Source organism: Pelodiscus sinensis, chromosome 16 (genome assembly GCF_049634645.1).
Source record: "Pelodiscus sinensis isolate JC-2024 chromosome 16, ASM4963464v1, whole genome shotgun sequence".
Taxonomy (NCBI): domain Eukaryota; kingdom Metazoa; phylum Chordata; order Testudines; family Trionychidae; genus Pelodiscus; species Pelodiscus sinensis.
The window spans coordinates 12,383,229-12,392,543 of NC_134726.1; the positions used below are offsets into that span (position 1 = coordinate 12,383,229).

At 53.3% G+C, this 9,315-nt stretch overlaps 1 long non-coding RNA gene across 1 annotated transcript; it reads left to right on the forward strand.

Moving 5' to 3' along the window:
* Window positions 1–4,953: 4,953 nt before the first annotated feature.
* On the forward strand, window positions 4,954–9,029 carry LOC142818539 (uncharacterized). The gene is made up of 3 exons (XR_012896045.1): window positions 4,954–5,059; window positions 7,781–7,989; window positions 8,682–9,029. It is a non-coding gene; the product is annotated as an uncharacterized LOC142818539 (long non-coding RNA).
* Window positions 9,030–9,315: the final 286 nt, after the last annotated feature.

Here is a 9,315-nt window from a genome sequence, read left to right on the forward strand (position 1 = left end):
CGGTCGAGCAGGCTCTGGAGGTGGCCTCGCAGGGCACGGCCCTGCTCCTCCAGTGCCTCCAAGCTCCTCCGGGGCAGCCTCAGGTCCTCCTGGACCCAGTGGTCCTGGAGACGGAGCTGTTGCTCCAGGAACCGGAGGTGCCATCTCTGGTACTCCTCCTGGTTCCTGGCTCTCCTGCTGGCCCGGGCGCGGACAGCTGCTGCAGGCGGGGTGGTGCGCCCTGCAGTCCCAGGTGCTGCGGCTGTGGTGAAACAAGAACAGCGGTCAATTACCCCAGGGCCCCAGGTGTGTGAAACCCAGCTCCCCTCTGCAAGGCCAGGGCCCCTGCAGGATTCCCAGCTGCTACTCCGTGGTGGGCAAGGCCCAGGCGCACGGTCCCGGGGCTCCCTCTCGCCCCAGCCCCTCGTATACATAAGAGGAGCACGATGGTACTCACAGGTGGACGCCTCCCCAGCCTCGGACGACACAGGCGAGCGGCTCTGTGGGGTGCCTCGGGGGTCCTGGGTCCAGGGCAGGCTGCTGGGAGGCTCCTGGCTCTCGGAGCCCTCCTCTTCCTCCTCCTTCTCCGTCTCTTGGAGCAGTCCCTCTGCCCCGGGGTCTATCATGTCCCGGGGGGCAGGGACGGCATGAGCCCCCAGGAGGTGGTCCAGAGCCTGGAAGTGGGGGCACGCCTCCGGGTCGGCCCCTGGCAGGCAGGCCTGGGAGTAGGACTGCCGCAAGTCCGTTATTTTCCAGCACACCTGCTCCCGGCTGCGCTGGTGGCCCCTGGTGGCCAGGCTGGCAGCCATGCGGCCGTACACTGCCGCGTTCCTGTGGCTAGTGCGGAGATCGTGGACATTGGAGGCCCAAACCTCGATGAGGTCCACGATCTCCGCATTAGACCACGCGGGCGCCCGCCTCTTGCTGCCCCGGGCAGGGTCCTGGGAGCCGCCAGGCTGGTCCCGGGAAGAGGGGGAGGGCTGGGTGTCATCAGGTGGCTGGCTCATGGGTGTCAGCTGCTGGGTGTGCTGGCATGGGTGCTGGCAGCATTGCAACTGTGTAGCCAGCCCGTGGCCCTTTAAGGGCTCCGGGGCCGGGAGGGGGGCAGTAGAGTTTGCCACCAGGGCAAGCTGGGAAGGGCTAGCCTCCCACTAGTTCGAATTAAGGGTCTACACAGCCCTTAATTCAAACTAGTAAATTCGAACTAGGCTTAATCCTCGTGGAATGAGGATTACCTACTTCGAACTAAGCGCTCCGTTAGTTCGAATTAAATTCGAACTAATGGAGCGCTAGTGTAGCGCCTATGAAAGTTAGTTCAAACTAACGTCCGTTAGTTCGAACTAACTTTGTAGTGTAGACATACCCTTAGTTAATTCGAACGAAGCTAATACGAATTAGAGCAGCTAGACTTAAAAACTAGTTTGAATTAGTGTTTTGCTAATTCGAACTAGCATGTCCACACTGAGGCTACGTCTACACTGGCCCCTTTTCCGGAAGGGGCATGTAAATTTCATGAGTCGTCGTAGGGAAATCCGCGGGGGATTTAAATATCCCCCGCGGCATTTAAATAAAAATGTCCGCCGCTTTTTTCCGGCTTTAAAAAAAGCCGGAAAAGAGCGTCTACACTGGCCCCGATCCTCCGGAAAAAGCGCCCTTTTCCGGAGGCTCTTATTCCTACTTCAAAGTACTTTGAAGTAGGAATAAGAGCCTCCGGAAAAGGGCGCTTTTTCCGGAGGATCGGAGCCAGTGTAGACGCTCTTTTCCGGCTTTTTTTAAAGCCGGAAAAAGGCGGCGGACATTTTTATTTAAATGCCGCGGGGGATATTTAAATCCCCCGCGGATTTCCCTACGACGACTCATGAAATTTACATGCCCCTTCCGGAAAAGGGGCCAGTGTAGACGTAGCCTGAGTGTACCCTGAACTGGGGTTAAGGATGGCTGGAAGCAGTGCCGGCAGGGCATCAGAATAGGACTTAGAGCGTGGAGGTGCTGTCTCAGGCTAGCCGAGGGCTGTGCTTAAAGGGTCCCAACCCCCACCCCAGACAGACAGTTCTCAGGGGTTCCCCACTTGCAAAGCAGTCCTGGCTTGGAGTGCCCTGAGTGCCCACACTCGGCACATCACAGCACTCGGCCATCAGCCTGGCTGCACTTGCCGCAGGCTGCCATCCAGGGGGGGTCAATCTGGGGGATGCAGGAGAGCTTCCACCCCGAGGAGCCCGCAGAGCCACCCAAGTCCTCCCCATCGGGGGCTCGTACCCCATTCCTCCCTCACCTCCTTCCACTTACCCCTCTCTAGCCCCCCTTCCTGATGTACAAAGTAAAGGACAAGTGTGTTCAAAAATAGAAACTCTCCTTATTGAACAGATCTCGGGGACACTGGGAAAAGGAGGTGGGAGAGGGGAAGAGAGAGGGTGGGGGAGGGGAGGGCAACTAAAGTGATCAGGGGTTTGGAACAGGTCCCATATGAAGAGAGGCTAAAGAGACTGCGACTTTTCAGCTAAGAAAAGAGGAGAGTGAGGGGGGATATGATAAAGGTCTATAAAAGCATGAGTGGTGTGGAGATGGTGCATAAAGAAAAGTTCTTCATTAGTTCCCATAATAGAAGGACTAGAGGACACCAAATGAAATGAATGTGTAGCAGGCTTCAAACTAATAACAGAAAGTTCTTCTTCACAAAGCAAATAGTCAGCCTGTGGAACTCCTTGCTGCAGGAGGCTGTGAAGGCTAGAACTAGAACAGAGTGTAAATAGAAGTGAGATAAATTCATGGAGGTTGGGTCCTTGGAGCGCTATTAGCCAGGGGGTAGAAATGATGTCCCTGGCCTCTGTTTGTGGAAGGCTGGAGATGGATGGCACGAGACAAATGGCTTGGTTATTGTTTCGGTCCATCCCCTCCATGGTACCTAGCGTTGGCCGCTGTCGGCAGACAGGCTACTGGTCTAGATGGACCTTTGGTCTGACCCAGTATGGCCATTCTAAGCTCAGGGCTCAGGGTCAGGGGTCTCACTGGACCACCCTGATTTTCATGCACACCTGCTCCTGGGTGGCCAGGCTGGCAGCTATCCTGCCCTAGACAGCCACTTTACTGTGCCTAGAGCGGAGATTGTGGACGAGGTCCACGATGTCCACACTAGACCAGGCGGGCACCCGCCTCTTGCGGACCCGGGCAGGCTCCCGGGAGCCGCCAGCCTGGTCCTGGGAAGAGGTGGAAGGCTGGGTGACAGCGGGTGGCTGGCTCGAGCTGTGTCAGGTGCAGGGTCTGCTGGCTGGGTGCTGGCAGGCTTCCACCTGACACGGGCACTGTAGCCAGCCCGTGCCCCTTTAAGGGCTCAGGGGCTGGGAGGGGGGCAGACAAGTTTCCCTGGTGTTGGCCAGAGTGGCCACCAGGGAAAGCTGAGGAGGGCTAGCCTCCCACTAGTTCGAATTAAGTGGCTACACAGCCCTTAATTAGAACTAGTTAATTCGAACTAGTCATTAGTCCTCGTGGAATGAGGTTTACCTAGTTCGAATTAAGCGCTCCGCTAGTCCGAATTAAGTTCGAACTAGTGGTTTGCATGTGTAGCGCCTATCAAAGTTAATTCAAACTAACGGCTGTTAGTTCGAATTAACTTTGTAGTGTAGACATACCCTCAGAGAATTTGTCTGTCTTTTGGGGAGAATGGTGGGAAAGGGACTGGGGGGACAGACAGCTCAAATGATTTCTCTTGCAAACTCACTGCAAAGTTGACAGCCCAAGTTGAAATGAGGTTCAAATTTTAATGTATATGCCCAGATAAATAAAATAACCTGGGATAAAAGCATGGGAGTCTGGTTTGTAAGACAGAGGGAGGCTGTGCCTACCCAATGCTGGGGCTACTGGCCCTGCCCCTACCCTTCCCCTCCCTGCCTCCAACTGCCATGTGGGGTTGCTGTAGAATGTTGTTAGCAGGGTCTAGGGTGGCTGGGAAGGCAGAGTAGCAGGGAGCCTTCTCCGCAGCCTTCCCCAAACGTGCATGGCACAGACACAAGGCTCCAATTATAGTCACATGGGCTTTCAGACAGCAGATAAGCTTCAAGAGGTGTGCTAATCCTTTTCTGAAGAGATCACCACACCCAGCTTACTGTGTCCCTGTTGCTGCTTGCTGATTTAGCTCTCTCCCTGATTGGCCCCTCACCCATCCAGTCCCCTTCCCTGCACTTTGGCGCACTTTTTTCAGTGGTTGGGAGCAGGGCTGGATGGAGGCATGGGCGAGCTGGGCAGCTGCCCAGGGCACCAACTGATGGGGGGCGCCTGACGGCAGCTGTAAGGGGTGCGTGGCATCTCTTACAGCTGCCATCAGGCGCCGCGCGCCCGGCTCCCGCAGCGCCGTCCTGCCCACAGCACTGGCCAGCAATGCCCTTCCCCCCATGGCCACGGCGCCCTACACGGCCCAGCGCTCACCAGCAGTGACAGCTGAGCCAGACTGCGCCGTGCGCCCCGAGGGCAGGCCCCAGGCTGTGCACCAGTGGCCGTAGCCAGGCCGTGCATGCGCCATGCGCCTAGGGGCAGCACTGTACGCCCGTGTCCGGGGCACCAGAATGCCTCGGGCCAGCCCTGGTTGGGAGATTACGTTTGCCTGGTGAGAACAGGGCTGGGGATTTGGTTCCTTCACCCCTGAGGATATTGGATCTCCCAGTCTGATACACAAAGCTGGCACCATCATGACAGTGGGACATTTTACCTTCTTCGTTCTGTGAGCTGAACTGGTGCTGCTATTGTTAAAGCAGCAGCCATCCTGTATTTTACTGGCATGTCCCTTGGCAATTCTTATTCATTGTCTGAGGTGCTTACTGCTGTTGAAAAGATCAACATAGGAAGCCCTCAACCTGATTGTGTGAAGTAGTGAAAATGAGGTGGCAACTTTTGCAGTCTAATTAAAGTCATTTTCTTCTTGTCAGGGGCAAATGCCAGCTGAAGACTAGGCCTGACACCTTGTTTGATTGTGTGAAGAAAGGACAGAGATTCCTCAATTAGCTTTAACTGGGCCTTGCCATTCTGTGTTCCACAGGATCAATTACAGCGGCTTGGGGCGTTTGCAAGCTGCCTGCATGTCAGCAATGAGGTATATAATAAACCTTTGACTGACTTTTCTTATTCCCAAATTTAGTGCTGTTAATTAGGTACCTTCTGCATGTGTAGAACATGGTACAAAACATGCTCCATTTTGTTGAGAAAGAAATCGTAGAAAAGTGGAGGTTTTTTTCAAAAATAATTTGCTTGGGTTCAGGTATTTGACTGGAAGGGGACAAGCACACAGTGATCAGAGACACAGGATGTGCAGGCAAGAGAGGAGGGAGACAGTGGGAAGGGGGCAGAGAAGAGGGGTGGGGCCTGGGTTAGGGGCTACTGCCTCCCCAAGTGGAAGCTTCACCAACAATCCAGGAATTTCCACCCCCAGTTCAGTGTGTGAGTATGGACATAGGTGGCAGGGATATGCTTGGATTAAAACCTGGGTAAAAGCCCAGTTTAAGTGGGCAGTGAAGACCTTCTCAGAAAAGCCTGTCTTGTCACTGTAGGCTAAATACAGACAATGTTACACAAAGATATTGCCTATTTCCTTGAGCTAAATAAATGCTCCCTAAAAGTCAAAGATATTGAATGATTGTTGATCATTATTTAACAAAGGAATTGGAGAACTGCCATGTATTACTATACTCTGCAAATCTTAATGAAAAATGATCCTCATAAGATCCAGATAGCTGGAAGTTTAATTAAATTAGCCATTTCCCTTAGCTGGCACTTTGCACAAAGAAGCCTTGCCAAACTAAGAGGACTGGTTGAGAACAGAATTTGTCTTATTGCCAGAAGGTCATGATGTTCAGCAGAATTTTGTGATACATTTGTAATCAAGAGTGATGGCCTGAGCTGCTGCTGTTCAGTTTTTATAAGAAAGCCAAGTTATTTGATTACCTGTGATTGGTACTTTAAATAGTGGCTGCTTAGAGTGGGATGCTAGCTACAGTCAGGTTTATGTATGGTGCATCTCTCAAATGCCTGCAGCATGAGGGAAAGAGGAAGATGAAATACTAAAGGGCAAATTTCTACCTGGATTTATGCCCTGTGCAATCTTCATCAAACTCAGTGGCTGTGTCTACACTGGGCCACTTATTCCGGAAAATCAGCCGCTTTTCCGGAATAAGCTGCGAGCTGTCTACACTGGCCCTCAAATTTCCGGAAAAGCAATGATGCTCTACTGTACAAAATCAGCCGCTATTCCGGAAAAACTATTCTGCTCCTGCTTGGGCATAAGTCCTTATTCCAGAACACTGTTCCGGAAAAGGGCCAGTGTAGACAGCCCAGTAGTCTTTTCCGGAAAAAAGCCCCGATCGCAAAAATGGTGATCGGGGCTCTTTTCCGGAAAAGTGCGTCTACATTGGCCACAGACGCTTTTCTGGAAAAAGGGCTTTTCCGGAAAAGCAGCCTGCCAATGTAGATGCTCCTTTCCCGGAAAAACTGAAAATGGAATAGTATTCCGTTTTAAGCATTCCTGGAAATTCATGCCAGTGTAGACACAGCCAATATGTAAATCAGAGTACAATGTGGCCCACAAAGCTTAATAATCTGAAATTTATCCTCTATGTTTTCAAATGAGAGAGAAAAAAGATTAAGGACATAGGCTACATCTACACTGCTGGCTTTTTGTGCAAGAACAGCTGTTCTTGCACAAAAACTTGCAGAGCATCTACACTGCACGCATGTTCTTGCACAAGTAAATGTACAGTAAAGCATCAGAAGAGAGGGCTTCTTGCGCAAGAGTTATTCCTCTCCCCATGAGGAATAAGCCCTCTTGTGCAAGAGCTCTTGCACAAAAAGGAAGTGTGAACAGGCAATAGAGGTTTCTTGTGCAAGAAATCCCTATGGCTAAAATGGCCATCAGAGCTTTCTTGCACAAGAGTGTCCACACTGCCATGGACGCTCTTGTACAAAAGCACATCTCTTGCGCAAAAGTACATGGTAGTGTGGACGTGCTCTTGCGCAAGACATTTTGTGCAAGAATTCTTGCGCAAAACAGTTCTTGCACAAGAAGTCTGCAGTGTAGATGTAGCCATAGGGCATGTCTACACTACAGTTTTTTTTGGAAAAACAGTCATTTTTCTGACAAAACTTTAATTACTCCCACACTGCAATCATGTTCTTTTGAAAGAAAACTGAAAGAACAGAAGAGTTTTTCCAGCATTGGTATTCCTCTTTCTATGAGGAAGAAGCCTTTTCCCAAAAGAACTCTTTCAGAAAAAGGCATGTGTGGACAGGGAAGAGGGTTTTCTTTCAAAAGAAGAGGCCCATGGGAAATAACACAGGTGCCCTGGTAGCCACTCTGTCCAAAGTAATCACAACTATATAGTCTCTGTCTCCTGGCCCCTCTTGAAGCTGCAGGCACCCTGGACAAGCCTTGTGGCAGGAAGCGGGCCTGAGAGCAGCACCTTGACTACTTGGCTCTCCCTGCCACGGGCATTCCCACCCATGGCCCAGCCTGAAGCCCTCCGAGACCACCCTGGCCCTCACAAGGAGCAACTCCAGGGGTCCCAGGACACCTTCCAGGCAGACTAGGAAGCAGGCACCCTCCTGGTCCAGAGCAGAGATCCTGTCCCTCCTCGAGCTGTGGGGCGAGGAGGAGACATTGCAGGATCTCTGCTCCAAGTGGCAGAATGCTGATAGTTTTGAGCATATTGCCAAGACCCTGGTGGACCATGGAACAGATCTGGAGTAAGGTGAAAGAGCTCTGCCAGGGATATATGAGGACCAAAGAATTCAGCTTGTGCACCATACTCGCCCCTATTAACAGAAGCTGCACCAACATTGTGGACTCCGGGCTCAACATGCTTGTCATCGCCCTGCCGGCGGTTCTGGCAGAGGAGGAAGAGGAAGACCAGGGACAGCAGCAACAGGAGGAGTAGGTGGATGATGCGGCCATTGCCATGCTCTCGTTAGAGCTGGTTCCCCTGAGTGTGGTCATCTTCCAGTCCTCCTCTGATGCCAGGGAGGGATCTTCAGGTGAGTGCTCTCAGTTTGTCATTCACAACGGGTGGGGGAGGTGGGTGCAGAGAGGAAGCAGTGTGTGCGTCTCTCGGCCTGATCAGGCTGGACATCGCACTGCAATCCATGTACGTGGAACCACGTGCAGCATTACTGGGCACCACGCGGACTCAGCAGGCAGCCCCTGAGCAGGGCTGCAATCCTGCTCCCCACCTTAGGGGAGGTCACACTGGGTACTGGGGAGGGGACAGCCTCCCTCCACCTGCCACAGCTGAAAGCAGGCTAGCCACAAGGTCGCAGGCACAACCCCAGACACACGAGGAGTGCCGCACACAGCACATGGGCACGCCTGCATATGTGAGGCACCACCAACTCTTGCGGGCGGTACTGCCGGGGCAGATGTGTGTGCAGGCCCAAGGGAGGTCCAGGCTGCTCCCAGCTCCTCTGTAACCCAAGGGGAGATCCCACTGTGGCTGGACGCTTCCTTTGCCTGCTTGTCCGTGGGCTGGGGTGGGGGAAGTGGGTAGCATGGTTCCCTGGGCAGGCAGGGCCCACTGTGCAGCGCACTCGTGGACTTGCTTCTGGGACATCCCCCTCCTCTGGCCCGAGGACTATTGGTCGCTCCTCACAGAGGAGGGCACGGCCTCAGGGACAGTGTCTGCATGGATAACTGATCACCTCTTTGTCTTTATTCTCCACTGCCGGACCAGCCAGGACTGAGGGGCAAGCCACACTACCCGAGCCAGCCACCAGAGCCCAGGGTACCTGAAAGTGCGCCAGGGTCCAGGAAGACCTGATGCAGCAGCATGTCAGCATCCTGCGCAACATGCAGCAGACCCTAGCACAGAAGATCCAGGAGGATGAAAAGTGGCAGAACCGCACCTGGGGCCAGCTCATGCAGTGGTGCAATACCACGTGTGCCATCATGACGGAAATAGATGGCACACTTGGCTGCTGTCACTGCTCTGGCCTATACTCTCCTGCCACCCTGCTATGCCCATTCCCCCTACCCTTGCCCCCCAAGCAATGCCTCTGCTCCTTTCCCAAGCAATGTCCATGCCCCCTCCCCTGCCCCCCTGTCATCCCTAACCTCACTCCAGCACCCCTCCTGCCTACCCCCCTCTGGTTCCAGGACCCATCCAACCCCAAGTTCAACCAACCCAAGGTGGCACATCCAGCCACCCCCCACTCCACTCCCAGCCCTGAGCCCCCCTCCAGGTTATGAGCCCCCTTCCCATCTCCAGCTTTTTTTAATGAAAGATCAATTGGCTGTGTCTAAACTGGCCAGTTTTTCCGGAAAATCAGCCGCTTTTCCAGAAAAACTTGCCAGCTGTCTACACTGGC